This window comes from Dendrobates tinctorius, unplaced genomic scaffold, assembly GCF_039654945.1.
Source record: "Dendrobates tinctorius isolate UK_male_01 unplaced genomic scaffold, ASM3965494v1 ptg000099l, whole genome shotgun sequence".
Taxonomy (NCBI): domain Eukaryota; kingdom Metazoa; phylum Chordata; class Amphibia; order Anura; family Dendrobatidae; genus Dendrobates; species Dendrobates tinctorius.
Genome location: NW_027361767.1, coordinates 9,737,362 through 9,759,176, shown reverse-complemented (window position 1 = coordinate 9,759,176; position 21,815 = coordinate 9,737,362). Strand labels below are relative to the sequence as shown.

At 40.0% G+C, this 21,815-nt stretch overlaps 9 non-coding genes across 9 annotated transcripts; all 9 read right to left on the bottom strand.

Annotated features, from left to right (window-relative positions):
• Nucleotides 1–2,046: 2,046 nt before the first annotated feature.
• On the bottom strand, nucleotides 2,047–2,119 carry TRNAK-UUU (transfer RNA lysine (anticodon UUU)). Its single transcript has one exon. It is a non-coding gene; the product is annotated as a tRNA-Lys (tRNA).
• Nucleotides 2,120–6,326: 4,207 nt separating this feature from the next.
• TRNAK-UUU (transfer RNA lysine (anticodon UUU)) lies at nucleotides 6,327–6,399 on the bottom strand. The gene has a single exon. It is a non-coding gene; the product is annotated as a tRNA-Lys (tRNA).
• A 1,322-nt stretch (nucleotides 6,400–7,721) lies between these two features.
• Nucleotides 7,722–7,794, bottom strand: TRNAK-UUU (transfer RNA lysine (anticodon UUU)). The gene has a single exon. It is a non-coding gene; the product is annotated as a tRNA-Lys (tRNA).
• A 1,322-nt stretch (nucleotides 7,795–9,116) lies between these two features.
• TRNAK-UUU (transfer RNA lysine (anticodon UUU)) lies at nucleotides 9,117–9,189 on the bottom strand. Its single transcript has one exon. It is a non-coding gene; the product is annotated as a tRNA-Lys (tRNA).
• Nucleotides 9,190–10,544: 1,355 nt separating this feature from the next.
• On the bottom strand, nucleotides 10,545–10,617 carry TRNAK-UUU (transfer RNA lysine (anticodon UUU)). Its single transcript has one exon. It is a non-coding gene; the product is annotated as a tRNA-Lys (tRNA).
• A 1,355-nt stretch (nucleotides 10,618–11,972) lies between these two features.
• Nucleotides 11,973–12,045, bottom strand: TRNAK-UUU (transfer RNA lysine (anticodon UUU)). The gene has a single exon. It is a non-coding gene; the product is annotated as a tRNA-Lys (tRNA).
• Nucleotides 12,046–13,367: 1,322 nt separating this feature from the next.
• TRNAK-UUU (transfer RNA lysine (anticodon UUU)) lies at nucleotides 13,368–13,440 on the bottom strand. Its single transcript has one exon. It is a non-coding gene; the product is annotated as a tRNA-Lys (tRNA).
• A 1,355-nt stretch (nucleotides 13,441–14,795) lies between these two features.
• Nucleotides 14,796–14,868, bottom strand: TRNAK-UUU (transfer RNA lysine (anticodon UUU)). Its single transcript has one exon. It is a non-coding gene; the product is annotated as a tRNA-Lys (tRNA).
• A 1,322-nt stretch (nucleotides 14,869–16,190) lies between these two features.
• Nucleotides 16,191–16,263, bottom strand: TRNAK-UUU (transfer RNA lysine (anticodon UUU)). The gene has a single exon. It is a non-coding gene; the product is annotated as a tRNA-Lys (tRNA).
• Between the last annotated feature and the right edge of the window lie 5,552 nt (nucleotides 16,264–21,815).

Sequence of the window (21,815 nt, the reverse complement as noted above, 5' to 3'; positions counted from 1 at the left end):
TTGTCAGTAGTTTATAGAATATAAGAGCAATTTACATTTTACTCAAAAATATACCTATAAAGAGAAAATTAAGACAAACTGAAGATTTTGCAGTGGTCTCTTAATTTTTGCCAGAGCTGTAGTTAGCAAGGCTGAAAAAAGACATTTGTCCGTCCAGTTCAGCCTATATTCCATCAGAAGAAATCCCCAGATCTACGTCCTTCTAAAGAACCTAATAACTGCAAGATACAATATTGTTACGCTCCACGAAGACATCCGGGCCTCTCTTGAACCCCTTGACTGAGTTCGCCATCCCCACTTCCTCAGACAAGGAATTCCAGATTCTCCCTGCCCTACCAGTAAAGAATCCTTTTCTATGTTGGTGGAAAAACCTTCTCTCCTCCAGATGCAGAGAATGCCCCCTTGTGACCGTCACCTTCCTTGGTATAAACAGATCCTTGGAGAGATATATACTTATACATGGTTATGAGATCACCCCTCAGTTTCTAGACTAAATAATACTTTTTTGCTAATCTCTCTGGGTATTGTAGTTGTTGCCCTTCTTTGTACTCGCTCTAGTTCCACACAGATGATAATTTCTTTAGACCTTTTATCAGCATACAAGTTACACCCACATTGCACCCCCATGATGACCTCACCTATTTTACATAACATTACCATTTATTAAAAGCTTACGCCCGAACAGGGACTTGAACCCTGGACCCTCAGACTAAAAGTCTGATGCTCTACCGACTGATAATATCGCTGGGTACCGTGATTGTTCCATCCCGTTACTAAATTTTGTTGCCCCTTTTTGGACTTGCTCTAGTTCCACAAAAATCATAATTTCCAGGCTTGAATTGGGCAGGTTAATCTTTGCGAAGGACATGTGAATCAAGCCACATACAAGATTATCCTGGAAAAATAGTTGATTCCTTCTGCTCAGGAAACGTTCCCCAACTCTGAGGACTGGCTTTTCCAGCAGAACAATGCACCATGCCACACGGCTAGGTAAACCAACGTGTGGATGAAGGAACACTAGCTCAAATCGCTGTCATGGCCAGCCCAATCTCCAAACCTGAACCCCATTGAAAACCTCTTGAATGTGAGGAAGATGGATAGTCACAAGCCATCAAACAAAGAAGAACTGCTTAAATTTTTGTACCAGGAGTGGCATAATGTCACCCAAAAGCAGTGTGAAAGACTGGTGGAAAGCATGCCAAGACACATGAAAGCTGTGATTAAAAATCATGGTTATTCCACAAAATATTGATTTCTGAACTCTTCCTGAGATAAAACATTAGTATTGTTGTTTCTAAATAATTATGAACTTGTTTTCGTAGCATTATTTGAGGTCTGCAAGCACTGCATTTTTTTTGCTATTTTGACCATTTTTCATTTTCTGAAAATAAGTACAAAATTTAGTGCTTGGAAATTCGAAGACATGTTGTCAGTAGTTTATAGAATATAAGAGCAATTTACATTTTACTCAAAAATATACCTATAAAGAGAAAATTAAGACAAACTGAAGATTTTGCAGTGGTCTCTTAATTTTTGCCAGAGCTGTAGTTAGCAAGGCCGAAAAAAGACATTTGTCCGTCCAGTTCAGCCTATATTCCGTCAGAAGAAATCCCCAGATCTACGTCCTTCTAAAGAACCTAATAACTGCAAGATACAATATTGTTACGCTCCAGGAAGACATCCGGGCCTCTCTTGAACCCCTTGACTGAGTTCGCCATCCCCACCTCCTCAGACAAGGAATTCCAGATTCTCCCTGCCCTACCAGTAAAGAATCCTTTTCTATGTTGGTGGAAAAACCTTCTCTCCTCCAGATGCAGAGAATGCCCCCTTGTGACCGTCACCTTCCTTGGTATAAACAGATCCTCGGAGAGATATTTGTATTGTCCCCTTATATACTTATACATGGTTATGAGATCACCCCTCAGTTTCTAGACAAAATAATACTTTTTTGCTAATCTCTCTGGGTATTGTAGTTGTTGCACCCACATTGTACCCCCATGATGACCTCACCTATTACCTATAACATTACCATTTAATAAAACCTTACGCCCGAACAGGGACTTGAACCCTGGACCCTCAGATTAAAAGTCTGATGCTCTACCGACTGAGCTATCCGGGCTCTCTACATTGATAATCTCGCTGGGTACCGTAATTCTTCCATCCCGTTACTAAATTTTGTTGCCGCTTTTTGGACTTGCTCTAGTTCCACAAAAATCATAATTTCCAGGCTTGAATTGGGCAGGTTAATCTTTGCGAAGGACATGTGAATCAAGCCACATACAAGGTTATCCTGGAAAAATAGTTGATTCCTTCTGCTCAGGAAACGTTCCCCAACTCTGAGGACTGGCTTTTCCAGCAGAACAATGCACCATGCCACACGGCTAGGTAAACCAACGTGTGGATGAAGGAACACTAGCTCAAATCGCTGTCATGGCCAGCCCAATCTCCAAACCTGAACCCCATTGAAAACCTCTTGAATGTGAGGAAGATGGATAGTCACAAGCCATCAAACAAAGAAGAACTGCTTAAATTTTTGTACCAGGAGTGGCATAATGTCACCCAAAAGCAGTGTGAAAGACTGGTGGAAAGCATGCCAAGACACATGAAAGCTGTGATTAAAAATCATGATTATTCCACAAAATATTGATTTCTGAACTCTTCCTGAGATAAAACATTAGTATTGTTGTTTCTAAATAATTATGAACTTGTTTTCGTAGCATTATTTGAGGTCTGCAAGCACTGCATTTTTTTTGCTATTTTGACCATTTTTCATTTTCTGAAAATAAGTACAAAATTTAGTGCTTGGAAATTCGAAGACATGTTGTCAGTAGTTTATAGAATATAAGAGCAATTTACATTTTACTCAAAAATATACCTATAAAGAGAAAATTAAGACAAACTGAAGATTTTGCAGTGGTCTCTTAATTTTTGCCAGAGCTGTAGTTAGCAAGGCCGAAAAAAGACATTTGTCCGTCCAGTTCAGCCTATATTCCGTCAGAAGAAATCCCCAGATCTACGTCCTTCTAAAGAACCTAATAACTGCAAGATACAATATTGTTACGCTCCAGGAAGACATCCGGGCCTCTCTTGAACCCCTTGACTGAGTTCGCCATCCCCACCTCCTCAGACAAGGAATTCCAGATTCTCCCTGCCCTACCAGTAAAGAATCCTTTTCTATGTTGGTGGAAAAACCTTCTCTCCTCCAGATGCAGAGAATGCCCCCTTGTGACCGTCACCTTCCTTGGTATAAACAGATCCTCGGAGAGATATATACTTATACATGGTTATGAGATCACCCCTCAGTTTCTAGACTAAATAATACTTTTTTGCTAATCTCTCTGGGTATTGTAGTTGTTGCCCTTCTTTGTACTCGCTCTAGTTCCACACAGATCATAATTTCTATAGACCTTTTATCAGCATACAAGTTACACCCACATTGCACCCCCATGATGACCTCACCTATTTTACATAACATTACCATTTATTAAAAGCTTACGCCCGAACAGGGACTTGAACCCTGGACCCTCAGATTAAAAGTCTGATGCTCTACCGACTGATAATATCGCTGGGTACCGTGATTGTTCCATCCCGTTACTAAATTTTGTTGCCCCTTTTTGGACTTGCTCTAGTTCCACAAAAATCATAATTTCCAGGCTTGAATTGGGCAGGTTAATCTTTGCGAAGAACATGTGAATCAAGCCACATACAAGATTATCCTGGAAAAATAGTTGATTCCTTCTGCTCAGGCAACGTTCCCCAACTCTGAGGACTGGCTTTTCCAGCAGAACAATGCACCATGCCACACGGCTAGGTAAACCAACGTGTGGATGAAGGAACACTAGCTCAAATCGCTGTCATGGCCAGCCCAATCTCCAAACCTGAACCCCATTGAAAACCTCTTGAATGTGAGGAAGATGGATAGTCACAAGCCATCAAACAAAGAAGAACTGCTTAAATTTTTGTACCAGGAGTGGCATAATGTCACCCAAAAGCAGTGTGAAAGACTGGTGGAAAGCATGCCAAGACACATGAAAGCTGTGATTAAAAATCATGGTTATTCCACAAAATATTGATTTCTGAACTCTTCCTGAGATAAAACATTAGTATTGTTGTTTCTAAATAATTATGAACTTGTTTTCGTAGCATTATTTGAGGTCTGCAAGCACTGCATTTTTTTTGCTATTTTGACCATTTTTCATTTTCTGAAAATAAGTACAAAATTTAGTGCTTGGAAATTCGAAGACATGTTGTCAGTAGTTTATAGAATATAAGAGCAATTTACATTTTACTCAAAAATATACCTATAAAGAGAAAATTAAGACAAACTGAAGATTTTGCAGTGGTCTCTTAATTTTTGCCAGAGCTGTAGTTAGCAAGGCTGAAAAAAGACATTTGTCCGTCCAGTTCAGCCTATATTCCATCAGAAGAAATCCCCAGATCTACGTCCTTCTAAAGAACCTAATAACTGCAAGATACAATATTGTTACGCTCCACGAAGACATCCGGGCCTCTCTTGAACCCCTTGACTGAGTTCGCCATCCCCACTTCCTCAGACAAGGAATTCCAGATTCTCCCTGCCCTACCAGTAAAGAATCCTTTTCTATGTTGGTGGAAAAACCTTCTCTCCTCCAGATGCAGAGAATGCCCCCTTGTGACCGTCACCTTCCTTGGTATAAACAGATCCTTGGAGAGATATATACTTATACATGGTTATGAGATCACCCCTCAGTTTCTAGACTAAATAATACTTTTTTGCTAATCTCTCTGGGTATTGTAGTTGTTGCCCTTCTTTGTACTCGCTCTAGTTCCACACAGATGATAATTTCTTTAGACCTTTTATCAGCATACAAGTTACACCCACATTGCACCCCCATGATGACCTCACCTATTTTACATAACATTACCATTTATTAAAAGCTTACGCCCGAACAGGGACTTGAACCCTGGACCCTCAGACTAAAAGTCTGATGCTCTACCGACTGATAATATCGCTGGGTACCGTGATTGTTCCATCCCGTTACTAAATTTTGTTGCCCCTTTTTGGACTTGCTCTAGTTCCACAAAAATCATAATTTCCAGGCTTGAATTGGGCAGGTTAATCTTTGCGAAGGACATGTGAATCAAGCCACATACAAGATTATCCTGGAAAAATAGTTGATTCCTTCTGCTCAGGAAACGTTCCCCAACTCTGAGGACTGGCTTTTCCAGCAGAACAATGCACCATGCCACACGGCTAGGTAAACCAACGTGTGGATGAAGGAACACTAGCTCAAATCGCTGTCATGGCCAGCCCAATCTCCAAACCTGAACCCCATTGAAAACCTCTTGAATGTGAGGAAGATGGATAGTCACAAGCCATCAAACAAAGAAGAACTGCTTAAATTTTTGTACCAGGAGTGGCATAATGTCACCCAAAAGCAGTGTGAAAGACTGGTGGAAAGCATGCCAAGACACATGAAAGCTGTGATTAAAAATCATGGTTATTCCACAAAATATTGATTTCTGAACTCTTCCTGAGATAAAACATTAGTATTGTTGTTTCTAAATAATTATGAACTTGTTTTCGTAGCATTATTTGAGGTCTGCAAGCACTGCATTTTTTTTGCTATTTTGACCATTTTTCATTTTCTGAAAATAAGTACAAAATTTAGTGCTTGGAAATTCGAAGACATGTTGTCAGTAGTTTATAGAATATAAGAGCAATTTACATTTTACTCAAAAATATACCTATAAAGAGAAAATTAAGACAAACTGAAGATTTTGCAGTGGTCTCTTAATTTTTGCCAGAGCTGTAGTTAGCAAGGCCGAAAAAAGACATTTGTCCGTCCAGTTCAGCCTATATTCCGTCAGAAGAAATCCCCAGATCTACGTCCTTCTAAAGAACCTAATAACTGCAAGATACAATATTGTTACGCTCCAGGAAGACATCCGGGCCTCTCTTGAACCCCTTGACTGAGTTCGCCATCCCCACCTCCTCAGACAAGGAATTCCAGATTCTCCCTGCCCTACCAGTAAAGAATCCTTTTCTATGTTGGTGGAAAAACCTTCTCTCCTCCAGATGCAGAGAATGCCCCCTTGTGACCGTCACCTTCCTTGGTATAAACAGATCCTCGGAGAGATATTTGTATTGTCCCCTTATATACTTATACATGGTTATGAGATCACCCCTCAGTTTCTAGACAAAATAATACTTTTTTGCTAATCTCTCTGGGTATTGTAGTTGTTGCACCCACATTGCACCCACATTGTACCCCCATGATGACCTCACCTATTACCTATAACATTACCATTTATTACCTATAACATTACCATTTAATAAAACCTTACGCCCGAACAGGGACTTGAACCCTGGACCCTCAGATTAAAAGTCTGATGCTCTACCGACTGAGCTATCCGGGCTCTCTACATTGATAATCTCGCTGGGTACCGTAATTCTTCCATCCCGTTACTAAATTTTGTTGCCCCTTTTTGGACTTGCTCTAGTTCCACAAAAATCATAATTTCCAGGCTTGAATTGGGCAGGTTAATCTTTGCGAAGGACATGTGAATCAAGCCACATACAAGGTTATCCTGGAAAAATAGTTGATTCCTTCTGCTCAGGAAACGTTCCCCAACTCTGAGGACTGGCTTTTCCAGCAGAACAATGCACCATGCCACACGGCTAGGTAAACCAACGTGTGGATGAAGGAACACTAGCTCAAATCGCTGTCATGGCCAGCCCAATCTCCAAACCTGAACCCCATTGAAAACCTCTTGAATGTGAGGAAGATGGATAGTCACAAGCCATCAAACAAAGAAGAACTGCTTAAATTTTTGTACCAGGAGTGGCATAATGTCACCCAAAAGCAGTGTGAAAGACTGGTGGAAAGCATGCCAAGACACATGAAAGCTGTGATTAAAAATCATGGTTATTCCACAAAATATTGATTTCTGAACTCTTCCTGAGATAAAACATTAGTATTGTTGTTTCTAAATAATTATGAACTTGTTTTCGTAGCATTATTTGAGGTCTGCAAGCACTGCATTTTTTTTGCTATTTTGACCATTTTTCATTTTCTGAAAATAAGTACAAAATTTAGTGCTTGGAAATTCGAAGACATGTTGTCAGTAGTTTATAGAATATAAGAGCAATTTACATTTTACTCAAAAATATACCTATAAAGAGAAAATTAAGACAAACTGAAGATTTTGCAGTGGTCTCTTAATTTTTGCCAGAGCTGTAGTTAGCAAGGCCGAAAAAAGACATTTGTCCGTCCAGTTCAGCCTATATTCCGTCAGAAGAAATCCCCAGATCTACGTCCTTCTAAAGAACCTAATAACTGCAAGATACAATATTGTTACGCTCCAGGAAGACATCCGGGCCTCTCTTGAACCCCTTGACTGAGTTCGCCATCCCCACCTCCTCAGACAAGGAATTCCAGATTCTCCCTGCCCTACCAGTAAAGAATCCTTTTCTATGTTGGTGGAAAAACCTTCTCTCCTCCAGATGCAGAGAATGCCCCCTTGTGACCGTCACCTTCCTTGGTATAAACAGATCCTCGGAGAGATATTTGTATTGTCCCCTTATATACTTATACATGGTTATGAGATCACCCCTCAGTTTCTAGACAAAATAATACTTTTTTGCTAATCTCTCTGGGTATTGTAGTTGTTGCACCCACATTGTACCCCCATGATGACCTCACCTATTACCTATAACATTACCATTTAATAAAACCTTACGCCCGAACAGGGACTTGAACCCTGGACCCTCAGATTAAAAGTCTGATGCTCTACCGACTGAGCTATCCGGGCTCTCTACATTGATAATCTCGCTGGGTACCGTAATTCTTCCATCCCGTTACTAAATTTTGTTGCCCCTTTTTGGACTTGCTCTAGTTCCACAAAAATCATAATTTCCAGGCTTGAATTGGGCAGGTTAATCTTTGCGAAGGACATGTGAATCAAGCCACATACAAGGTTATCCTGGAAAAATAGTTGATTCCTTCTGCTCAGGAAACGTTCCCCAACTCTGAGGACTGGCTTTTCCAGCAGAACAATGCACCATGCCACACGGCTAGGTAAACCAACGTGTGGATGAAGGAACACTAGCTCAAATCGCTGTCATGGCCAGCCCAATCTCCAAACCTGAACCCCATTGAAAACCTCTTGAATGTGAGGAAGATGGATAGTCACAAGCCATCAAACAAAGAAGAACTGCTTAAATTTTTGTACCAGGAGTGGCATAATGTCACCCAAAAGCAGTGTGAAAGACTGGTGGAAAGCATGCCAAGACACATGAAAGCTGTGATTAAAAATCATGGTTATTCCACAAAATATTGATTTCTGAACTCTTCCTGAGATAAAACATTAGTATTGTTGTTTCTAAATAATTATGAACTTGTTTTCGTAGCATTATTTGAGGTCTGCAAGCACTGCATTTTTTTTGCTATTTTGACCATTTTTCATTTTCTGAAAATAAGTACAAAATTTAGTGCTTGGAAATTCGAAGACATGTTGTCAGTAGTTTATAGAATATAAGAGCAATTTACATTTTACTCAAAAATATACCTATAAAGAGAAAATTAAGACAAACTGAAGATTTTGCAGTGGTCTCTTAATTTTTGCCAGAGCTGTAGTTAGCAAGGCCGAAAAAAGACATTTGTCCGTCCAGTTCAGCCTATATTCCGTCAGAAGAAATCCCCAGATCTACGTCCTTCTAAAGAACCTAATAACTGCAAGATACAATATTGTTACGCTCCAGGAAGACATCCGGGCCTCTCTTGAACCCCTTGACTGAGTTCGCCATCCCCACCTCCTCAGACAAGGAATTCCAGATTCTCCCTGCCCTACCAGTAAAGAATCCTTTTCTATGTTGGTGGAAAAACCTTCTCTCCTCCAGATGCAGAGAATGCCCCCTTGTGACCGTCACCTTCCTTGGTATAAACAGATCCTCGGAGAGATATTTGTATTGTCCCCTTATATACTTATACATGGTTATGAGATCACCCCTCAGTTTCTAGACAAAATAATACTTTTTTGCTAATCTCTCTGGGTATTGTAGTTGTTGCACCCACATTGTACCCCCATGATGACCTCACCTATTACCTATAACATTACCATTTAATAAAACCTTACGCCCGAACAGGGACTTGAACCCTGGACCCTCAGATTAAAAGTCTGATGCTCTACCGACTGAGCTATCCGGGCTCTCTACATTGATGATCTCGCTGGGTACCGTAATTCTTCCATCCCGTTACTAAATTTTGTTGCCCCTTTTTGGACTTGCTCTAGTTCCACAAAAATCATAATTTCCAGGCTTGAATTGGGCAGGTTAATCTTTGCGAAGGACATGTGAATCAAGCCACATACAAGGTTATCCTGGAAAAATAGTTGATTCCTTCTGCTCAGGAAACGTTCCCCAACTCTGAGGACTGGCTTTTCCAGCAGAACAATGCACCATGCCACACGGCTAGGTAAACCAACGTGTGGATGAAGGAACACTAGCTCAAATCGCTGTCATGGCCAGCCCAATCTCCAAACCTGAACCCCATTGAAAACCTCTTGAATGTGAGGAAGATGGATAGTCACAAGCCATCAAACAAAGAAGAACTGCTTAAATTTTTGTACCAGGAGTGGCATAATGTCACCCAAAAGCAGTGTGAAAGACTGGTGGAAAGCATGCCAAGACACATGAAAGCTGTGATTAAAAATCATGGTTATTCCACAAAATATTGATTTCTGAACTCTTCCTGAGATAAAACATTAGTATTGTTGTTTCTAAATAATTATGAACTTGTTTTCGTAGCATTATTTGAGGTCTGCAAGCACTGCATTTTTTTTGCTATTTTGACCATTTTTCATTTTCTGAAAATAAGTACAAAATTTAGTGCTTGGAAATTCGAAGACATGTTGTCAGTAGTTTATAGAATATAAGAGCAATTTACATTTTACTCAAAAATATACCTATAAAGAGAAAATTAAGACAAACTGAAGATTTTGCAGTGGTCTCTTAATTTTTGCCAGAGCTGTAGTTAGCAAGGCCGAAAAAAGACATTTGTCCGTCCAGTTCAGCCTATATTCCGTCAGAAGAAATCCCCAGATCTACGTCCTTCTAAAGAACCTAATAACTGCAAGATACAATATTGTTACGCTCCAGGAAGACATCCGGGCCTCTCTTGAACCCCTTGACTGAGTTCGCCATCCCCACCTCCTCAGACAAGGAATTCCAGATTCTCCCTGCCCTACCAGTAAAGAATCCTTTTCTATGTTGGTGGAAAAACCTTCTCTCCTCCAGATGCAGAGAATGCCCCCTTGTGACCGTCACCTTCCTTGGTATAAACAGATCCTCGGAGAGATATTTGTATTGTCCCCTTATATACTTATACATGGTTATGAGATCACCCCTCAGTTTCTAGACAAAATAATACTTTTTTGCTAATCTCTCTGGGTATTGTAGTTGTTGCACCCACATTGCACCCACATTGTACCCCCATGATGACCTCACCTATTACCTATAACATTACCATTTATTACCTATAACATTACCATTTAATAAAACCTTACGCCCGAACAGGGACTTGAACCCTGGACCCTCAGATTAAAAGTCTGATGCTCTACCGACTGAGCTATCCGGGCTCTCTACATTGATGATCTCGCTGGGTACCGTAATTCTTCCATCCCGTTACTAAATTTTGTTGCCCCTTTTTGGACTTGCTCTAGTTCCACAAAAATCATAATTTCCAGGCTTGAATTGGGCAGGTTAATCTTTGCGAAGGACATGTGAATCAAGCCACATACAAGGTTATCCTGGAAAAATAGTTGATTCCTTCTGCTCAGGAAACGTTCCCCAACTCTGAGGACTGGCTTTTCCAGCAGAACAATGCACCATGCCACACGGCTAGGTAAACCAACGTGTGGATGAAGGAACACTAGCTCAAATCGCTGTCATGGCCAGCCCAATCTCCAAACCTGAACCCCATTGAAAACCTCTTGAATGTGAGGAAGATGGATAGTCACAAGCCATCAAACAAAGAAGAACTGCTTAAATTTTTGTACCAGGAGTGGCATAATGTCACCCAAAAGCAGTGTGAAAGACTGGTGGAAAGCATGCCAAGACACATGAAAGCTGTGATTAAAAATCATGGTTATTCCACAAAATATTGATTTCTGAACTCTTCCTGAGATAAAACATTAGTATTGTTGTTTCTAAATAATTATGAACTTGTTTTCGTAGCATTATTTGAGGTCTGCAAGCACTGCATTTTTTTTGCTATTTTGACCATTTTTCATTTTCTGAAAATAAGTACAAAATTTAGTGCTTGGAAATTCGAAGACATGTTGTCAGTAGTTTATAGAATATAAGAGCAATTTACATTTTACTCAAAAATATACCTATAAAGAGAAAATTAAGACAAACTGAAGATTTTGCAGTGGTCTCTTAATTTTTGCCAGAGCTGTAGTTAGCAAGGCCGAAAAAAGACATTTGTCCGTCCAGTTCAGCCTATATTCCGTCAGAAGAAATCCCCAGATCTACGTCCTTCTAAAGAACCTAATAACTGCAAGATACAATATTGTTACGCTCCAGGAAGACATCCGGGCCTCTCTTGAACCCCTTGACTGAGTTCGCCATCCCCACCTCCTCAGACAAGGAATTCCAGATTCTCCCTGCCCTACCAGTAAAGAATCCTTTTCTATGTTGGTGGAAAAACCTTCTCTCCTCCAGATGCAGAGAATGCCCCCTTGTGACCGTCACCTTCCTTGGTATAAACAGATCCTCGGAGAGATATTTGTATTGTCCCCTTATATACTTATACATGGTTATGAGATCACCCCTCAGTTTCTAGACAAAATAATACTTTTTTGCTAATCTCTCTGGGTATTGTAGTTGTTGCACCCACATTGCACCCACATTGTACCCCCATGATGACCTCACCTATTACCTATAACATTACCATTTATTACCTATAACATTACCATTTAATAAAACCTTACGCCCGAACAGGGACTTGAACCCTGGACCCTCAGATTAAAAGTCTGATGCTCTACCGACTGAGCTATCCGGGCTCTCTACATTGATAATCTCGCTGGGTACCGTAATTCTTCCATCCCGTTACTAAATTTTGTTGCCCCTTTTTGGACTTGCTCTAGTTCCACAAAAATCATAATTTCCAGGCTTGAATTGGGCAGGTTAATCTTTGCGAAGGACATGTGAATCAAGCCACATACAAGGTTATCCTGGAAAAATAGTTGATTCCTTCTGCTCAGGAAACGTTCCCCAACTCTGAGGACTGGCTTTTCCAGCAGAACAATGCACCATGCCACACGGCTAGGTAAACCAACGTGTGGATGAAGGAACACTAGCTCAAATCGCTGTCATGGCCAGCCCAATCTCCAAACCTGAACCCCATTGAAAACCTCTTGAATGTGAGGAAGATGGATAGTCACAAGCCATCAAACAAAGAAGAACTGCTTAAATTTTTGTACCAGGAGTGGCATAATGTCACCCAAAAGCAGTGTGAAAGACTGGTGGAAAGCATGCCAAGACACATGAAAGCTGTGATTAAAAATCATGGTTATTCCACAAAATATTGATTTCTGAACTCTTCCTGAGATAAAACATTAGTATTGTTGTTTCTAAATAATTATGAACTTGTTTTCGTAGCATTATTTGAGGTCTGCAAGCACTGCATTTTTTTTGCTATTTTGACCATTTTTCATTTTCTGAAAATAAGTACAAAATTTAGTGCTTGGAAATTCGAAGACATGTTGTCAGTAGTTTATAGAATATAAGAGCAATTTACATTTTACTCAAAAATATACCTATAAAGAGAAAATTAAGACAAACTGAAGATTTTGCAGTGGTCTCTTAATTTTTGCCAGAGCTGTAGTTAGCAAGGCCGAAAAAAGACATTTGTCCGTCCAGTTCAGCCTATATTCCGTCAGAAGAAATCCCCAGATCTACGTCCTTCTAAAGAACCTAATAACTGCAAGATACAATATTGTTACGCTCCAGGAAGACATCCGGGCCTCTCTTGAACCCCTTGACTGAGTTCGCCATCCCCACCTCCTCAGACAAGGAATTCCAGATTCTCCCTGCCCTACCAGTAAAGAATCCTTTTCTATGTTGGTGGAAAAACCTTCTCTCCTCCAGATGCAGAGAATGCCCCCTTGTGACCGTCACCTTCCTTGGTATAAACAGATCCTCGGAGAGATATTTGTATTGTCCCCTTATATACTTATACATGGTTATGAGATCACCCCTCAGTTTCTAGACAAAATAATACTTTTTTGCTAATCTCTCTGGGTATTGTAGTTGTTGCACCCACATTGTACCCCCATGATGACCTCACCTATTACCTATAACATTACCATTTATTAAAACCTTACGCCCGAACAGGGACTTGAACCCTGGACCCTCAGATTAAAAGTCTGATGCTCTACCGACTGAGCTATCCGGGCTCTCTACATTGATAATCTCGCTGGGTACCGTAATTCTTCCATCCCGTTACTAAATTTTGTTGCCCCTTTTTGGACTTGCTCTAGTTCCACAAAAATCATAATTTCCAGGCTTGAATTGGGCAGGTTAATCTTTGCGAAGGACATGTGAATCAAGCCACATACAAGGTTATCCTGGAAAAATAGTTGATTCCTTCTGCTCAGGAAACGTTCCCCAACTCTGAGGACTGGCTTTTCCAGCAGAACAATGCACCATGCCACACGGCTAGGTAAACCAACGTGTGGATGAAGGAACACTAGCTCAAATCGCTGTCATGGCCAGCCCAATCTCCAAACCTGAACCCCATTGAAAACCTCTTGAATGTGAGGAAGATGGATAGTCACAAGCCATCAAACAAAGAAGAACTGCTTAAATTTTTGTACCAGGAGTGGCATAATGTCACCCAAAAGCAGTGTGAAAGACTGGTGGAAAGCATGCCAAGACACATGAAAGCTGTGATTAAAAATCATGGTTATTCCACAAAATATTGATTTCTGAACTCTTCCTGAGATAAAACATTAGTATTGTTGTTTCTAAATAATTATGAACTTGTTTTCGTAGCATTATTTGAGGTCTGCAAGCACTGCATTTTTTTTGCTATTTTGACCATTTTTCATTTTCTGAAAATAAGTACAAAATTTAGTGCTTGGAAATTCGAAGACATGTTGTCAGTAGTTTATAGAATATAAGAGCAATTTACATTTTACTCAAAAATATACCTATAAAGAGAAAATTAAGACAAACTGAAGATTTTGCAGTGGTCTCTTAATTTTTGCCAGAGCTGTAGTTAGCAAGGCCGAAAAAAGACATTTGTCCGTCCAGTTCAGCCTATATTCCGTCAGAAGAAATCCCCAGATCTACGTCCTTCTAAAGAACCTAATAACTGCAAGATACAATATTGTTACGCTCCAGGAAGACATCCGGGCCTCTCTTGAACCCCTTGACTGAGTTCGCCATCCCCACCTCCTCAGACAAGGAATTCCAGATTCTCCCTGCCCTACCAGTAAAGAATCCTTTTCTATGTTGGTGGAAAAACCTTCTCTCCTCCAGATGCAGAGAATGCCCCCTTGTGACCGTCACCTTCCTTGGTATAAACAGATCCTCGGAGAGATATTTGTATTGTCCCCTTATATACTTATACATGGTTATGAGATCACCCCTCAGTTTCTAGACAAAATAATACTTTTTTGCTAATCTCTCTGGGTATTGTAGTTGTTGCACCCACATTGCACCCACATTGTACCCCCATGATGACCTCACCTATTACCTATAACATTACCATTTATTACCTATAACATTACCATTTAATAAAACCTTACGCCCGAACAGGGACTTGAACCCTGGACCCTCAGATTAAAAGTCTGATGCTCTACCGACTGAGCTATCCGGGCTCTCTACATTGATAATCTCGCTGGGTACCGTAATTCTTCCATCCCGTTACTAAATTTTGTTGCCCCTTTTTGGACTTGCTCTAGTTCCACAAAAATCATAATTTCCAGGCTTGAATTGGGCAGGTTAATCTTTGCGAAGGACATGTGAATCAAGCCACATACAAGGTTATCCTGGAAAAATAGTTGATTCCTTCTGCTCAGGAAACGTTCCCCAACTCTGAGGACTGGCTTTTCCAGCAGAACAATGCACCATGCCACACGGCTAGGTAAACCAACGTGTGGATGAAGGAACACTAGCTCAAATCGCTGTCATGGCCAGCCCAATCTCCAAACCTGAACCCCATTGAAAACCTCTTGAATGTGAGGAAGATGGATAGTCACAAGCCATCAAACAAAGAAGAACTGCTTAAATTTTTGTACCAGGAGTGGCATAATGTCACCCAAAAGCAGTGTGAAAGACTGGTGGAAAGCATGCCAAGACACATGAAAGCTGTGATTAAAAATCATGGTTATTCCACAAAATATTGATTTCTGAACTCTTCCTGAGATAAAACATTAGTATTGTTGTTTCTAAATAATTATGAACTTGTTTTCGTAGCATTATTTGAGGTCTGCAAGCACTGCATTTTTTTTGCTATTTTGACCATTTTTCATTTTCTGAAAATAAGTACAAAATTTAGTGCTTGGAAATTCGAAGACATGTTGTCAGTAGTTTATAGAATATAAGAGCAATTTACATTTTACTCAAAAATATACCTATAAAGAGAAAATTAAGACAAACTGAAGATTTTGCAGTGGTCTCTTAATTTTTGCCAGAGCTGTAGTTAGCAAGGCCGAAAAAAGACATTTGTCCGTCCAGTTCAGCCTATATTCCGTCAGAAGAAATCCCCAGATCTACGTCCTTCTAAAGAACCTAATAACTGCAAGATACAATATTGTTACGCTCCAGGAAGACATCCGGGCCTCTCTTGAACCCCTTGACTGAGTTCGCCATCCCCACCTCCTCAGACAAGGAATTCCAGATTCTCCCTGCCCTACCAGTAAAGAATCCTTTTCTATGTTGGTGGAAAAACCTTCTCTCCTCCAGATGCAGAGAATGCCCCCTTGTGACCGTCACCTTCCTTGGTATAAACAGATCCTCGGAGAGATATTTGTATTGTCCCCTTATATACTTATACATGGTTATGAGATCACCCCTCAGTTTCTAGACAAAATAATACTTTTTTGCTAATCTCTCTGGGTATTGTAGTTGTTGCACCCACATTGTACCCCCATGATGACCTCACCTATTACCTATAACATTACCATTTAATAAAACCTTACGCCCGAACAGGGACTTGAACCCTGGACCCTCAGATTAAAAGTCTGATGCTCTACCGACTGAGCTATCCGGGCTCTCTACATTGATAATCTCGCTGGGTACCGTAATTCTTCCATCCCGTTACTAAATTTTGTTGCCCCTTTTTGGACTTGCTCTAGTTCCACAAAAATCATAATTTCCAGGCTTGAATTGGGCAGGTTAATCTTTGCGAAGGACATGTGAATCAAGCCACATACAAGGTTATCCTGGAAAAATAGTTGATTCCTTCTGCTCAGGAAACGTTCCCCAACTCTGAGGACTGGCTTTTCCAGCAGAACAATGCACCATGCCACACGGCTAGGTAAACCAACGTGTGGATGAAGGAACACTAGCTCAAATCGCTGTCATGGCCAGCCCAATCTCCAAACCTGAACCCCATTGAAAACCTCTTGAATGTGAGGAAGATGGATAGTCACAAGCCATCAAACAAAGAAGAACTGCTTAAATTTTTGTACCAGGAGTGGCATAATGTCACCCAAAAGCAGTGTGAAAGACTGGTGGAAAGCATGCCAAGACACATGAAAGCTGTGATTAAAAATCATGGTTATTCCACAAAATATTGATTTCTGAACTCTTCCTGAGATAAAACATTAGTATTGTTGTTTCTAAATAATTATGAACTTGTTTTCGTAGCATTATTTGAGGTCTGCAAGCACTGCATTTTTTTTGCTATTTTGACCATTTTTCATTTTCTGAAAATAAGTACAAAATTTAGTGCTTGGAAATTCGAAGACATGTTGTCAGTAGTTTATAGAATATAAGAGCAATTTACATTTTACTCAAAAATATACCTATAAAGAGAAAATTAAGACAAACTGAAGATTTTGCAGTGGTCTCTTAATTTTTGCCAGAGCTGTAGTTAGCAAGGCCGAAAAAAGACATTTGTCCGTCCAGTTCAGCCTATATTCCGTCAGAAGAAATCCCCAGATCTACGTCCTTCTAAAGTGACCGTCACCTTCCTTGGTATAAACAGATCCTCGGAGAGATATTTGTATTGTCCCCTTATATACTTATACATGGTTATGAGATCACCCCTCAGTTTCTAGACTAAATAATACTTTTTTGCTAAACTCTCTGGGTATTGTAGTTGTTGCCCTTCTTTGTACTCGCTCTAGTTCCACACAGATCATAATTTCTTTAGACCTTTTAGGTGATGACCTCACCTATTTTACATAACATTACCATTTATTAAAAGCTTACGCCCGAACAGGGACTTGAACCCTGGACCCTCAGATTAAAAGTCTGATGCTCTACCGACATCCGGGCTCTCTACATTGATAATCTCGCTGGGTACCGTAATTCTTCCATCCCGTTACTAAATTTTGTTGCCCCTTTTTGGACTTGCTCTAGTTCCACAAAAATCATAATTTCCAGGCTTGAATTGGGCAGGTTAATCTTTGCGAAGGACATGTGAATCAAGCCACATACAAGGTTATCCTGGAAAAATAGTTGATTCCTTCTGCTCAGGAAACGTTCCCCAACTCTGAGGACTGGCTTTTCCAGCAGAACAATGCACCATGCCACACGGCTAGGTAAACCAACGTGTGGATGAAGGAACACTAGCTCAAATCGCTGTCATGGCCAGCCCAATCTCCAAACCTGAACCCCATTGAAAACCTCTTGAATGTGAGGAAGATGGATAGTCACAAGCCATCAAACAAAGAAGAACTGCTTAAATTTTTGTACCAGGAGTGGCATAATGTCACCCAAAAGCAGTGTGAAAGACTGGTGGAAAGCATGCCAAGACACATGAAAGCTGTGATTAAAAATCATGGTTATTCCACAAAATATTGATTTCTGAACTCTTCCTGAGATAAAACATTAGTATTGTTGTTTCTTAATAATTATGAACTTGTTTTCGTAGCATTATTTGAGGTCTGCAAGCACTGCATTTTTTTTGCTATTTTGACCATTTTTCATTTTCTGAAAATAAGTACAAAATTTAGTGCTTGGAAATTCGAAGACATGTTGTCAGTAGTTTATAGAATATAAGAGCAATTTACATTTTACTCAAAAATATACCTATAAAGAGAAAATTAAGACAAACTGAAGATTTTGCAGTGGTCTCTTAATTTTTGCCAGAGCTGTAGTTAGCAAGGCCGAAAAAAGACATTTGTCCGTCCAGTTCAGCCTATATTCCGTCAGAAGAAATCCCCAGATCTACGTCCTTCTAAAGTGACCGTCACCTTCCTTGGTATAAACAGATCCTCGGAGAGATATTTGTATTGTCCCCTTATATACTTATACATGGTTATGAGATCACCCCTCAGTTTCTAGACTAAATAATACTTTTTTGCTAAACTCTCTGGGTATTGTAGTTGTTGCCCTTCTTTGTACTCGCTCTAGTTCCACACAGATCATAATTTCTTTAGACCTTTTAGGTGATGACCTCACCTATTTTACATAACATTACCATTTATTAAAAGCTTACGCCCGAACAGGGACTTGAACCCTGGACCCTCAGATTAAAAGTCTGATGCTCTACCGACATCCGGGCTCTCTACATTGATAATCTCGCTGGGTACCGTAATTCTTCCATCCCGTTACTAAATTTTGTTGCCCCTTTTTGGACTTGCTCTAGTTCCACAAAAATCATAATTTCCAGGCTTGAATTGGGCAGGTTAATCTTTGCGAAGGACATGTGAATCAAGCCACATACAAGGTTATCCTGGAAAAATAGTTGATTCCTTCTGCTCAGGAAACGTTCCCCAACTCTGAGGACTTGCTTTTCCAGCAGAACAATGCACCATGCCACACGGCTAGGTAAACCAACGTGTGGATGAAGGAACACTAGCTCAAATCGCTGTCATGGCCAGCCCAATCTCCAAACCTGAACCCCATTGAAAACCTCTTGAATGTGAGGAAGATGGATAGTCACAAGCCATCAAACAAAGAAGAACTGCTTAAATTTTTGTACCAGGAGTGGCATAATGTCACCCAAAAGCAGTGTGAAAGACTGGTGGAAAGCATGCCAAGACACATGAAAGCTGTGATTAAAAATCATGGTTATTCCACAAAATATTGATTTCTGAACTCTTCCTGAGATAAAACATTAGTATTGTTGTTTCTTAATAATTATGAACTTGTTTTCGTAGCATTATTTGAGGTCTGCAAGCACTGCATTTTTTTTGCTATTTTGACCATTTTTCATTTTCTGAAAATAAGTACAAAATTTAGTGCTTGGAAATTCGAAGACATGTTGTCAGTAGTTTATAGAATATAAGAGCAATTTACATTTTACTCAAAAATATACCTATAAAGAGAAAATTAAGACAAACTGAAGATTTTGCAGTGGTCTCTTAATTTTTGCCAGAGCTGTAGTTAGCAAGGCCGAAAAAAGACATTTGTCCGTCCAGTTCAGCCTATATTCCGTCAGAAGAAATCCCCAGATCTACGTCCTTCTAAAGTGACCGTCACCTTCCTTGGTATAAACAGATCCTCGGAGAGATATTTGTATTGTCCCCTTATATACTTATACATGGTTATGAGATCACCCCTCAGTTTCTAGACTAAATAATACTTTTTTGCTAAACTCTCTGGGTATTGTAGTTGTTGCCCTTCTTTGTACTCGCTCTAGTTCCACACAGATCATAATTTCTTTAGACCTTTTAGGTGATGACCTCACCTATTTTACATAACATTACCATTTATTAAAAGCTTACGCCCGAACAGGGACTTGAACCCTGGACCCTCAGATTAAAAGTCTGATGCTCTACCGACATCCGGGCTCTCTACATTGATAATCTCGCTGGGTACCGTAATTCCTCCATCCCGTTACTAAATTTTGTTGCCCCTTTTTGGACTTGCTCTAGTTCCACAAAAATCATAATTTCCAGGCTTGAATTGGGCAGGTTAATCTTTGCGAAGGACATGTGAATCAAGCCACATACAAGGTTATCCTGGAAAAATAGTTGATTCCTTCTGCTCAGGAAACGTTCCCCAACTCTGAGGACTGGCTTTTCCAGCAGAACAATGCACCATGCCACACGGCTAGGTAAACCAACGTGTGGATGAAGGAACACTAGCTCAAATCGCTGTCATGGCCAGCCCAATCTCCAAACCTGAACCCCATTGAAAACCTCTTGAATGTGAGGAAGATGGATAGTCACAAGCCATCAAACAAAGAAGAACTGCTTAAATTTTTGTACCAGGAGTGGCATAATGTCACCCAAAAGCAGTGTGAAAGACTGGTGGAAAGCATGCCAAGACACATGAAAGCTGTGATTAAAAATCATGGTTATTCCACAAAATATTGATTTCTGAACTCTTCCTGAGATAAAACATTAGTATTGTTGTTTCTTAATAATTATGAACTTGTTTTCGTAGCATTATTTGAGGTCTGCAAGCACTGCATTTTTTTTGCTATTTTGACCATTTTTCATTTTCTGAAAATAAGTACAAAATTTAGTGCTTGGAAATTCGAAGACATGTTGTCAGTAGTTTATAGAATATAAGAGCAATTTACATTTTACTCAAAAATATACCTATAAAGAGAAAATTAAGACAAACTGAAGATTTTGCAGTGGTCTCTTAATTTTTGCCAGAGCTGTAGTTAGCAAGGCCGAAAAAAGACATTTGTCCGTCCAGTTCAGCCTATATTCCGTCAGAAGAAATCCCCAGATCTATGTCCTTCTAAAGTGACCGTCACCTTCCTTGGTACAAACAGATCCTCGGAGAGATATTTGTATTGTCCCCTTATATACTTATACATGGTTATGAGATCACCCCTCAGTTTCTAGACTAAATAATACTTTTTTGCTAAACTCTCTGGGTATTGTAGTTGTTGCCCTTCTTTGTACTCGCTCTAGTTCCACACAGATCATAATTTCTTTAGACCTTTTAGGTGATGACCTCACCTATTTTACATAACATTACCATTTATTTAAAGCTTATGCCCGAACAGGGACTTGAACCCTGGACCCTCAGATTAAAAGTCTGATGCTCTACCGACATCCGGGCTCTCTACATTGATAATCTCGCTGGGTACCGTAATTCTTCCATCCCGTTACTAAATTTTGTTGCCCCTTTTTGGACTTGCTCTAGTTCCACAAAAATCATAATTTCCAGGCTTGAATTGGGCAGGTTAATCTTTGCGAAGGACATGTGAATCAAGCCACATACAAGGTTATCCTGGAAAAATAGTTGATTCCTTCTGCTCAGGAAACGTTCCCCAACTCTGAGGACTGGCTTTTCCAGCAGAACAATGCACCATGCCACACGGCTAGGTAAACCAACGTGTGGATGAAGGAACACTAGCTCAAATCGCTGTCATGGCCAGCCCAATCTCCAAACCTGAACCCCATTGAAAACCTCTTGAATGTGAGGAAGATGGATAGTCACAAGCCATCAAACAAAGAAGAACTGCTTAAATTTTTGTACCAGGAGTGGCATAATGTCACCCAAAAGCAGTGTGAAAGACTGGTGGAAAGCATGCCAAGACACATGAAAGCTGTGATTAAAAATCATGGTTATTCCACAAAATATTGATTTCTGAACTCTTCCTGAGATAAAACATTAGTATTGTTGTTTCTTAATAATTATGAACTTGTTTTCGTAGCATTATTTGAGGTCTGCAAGCACTGCATTT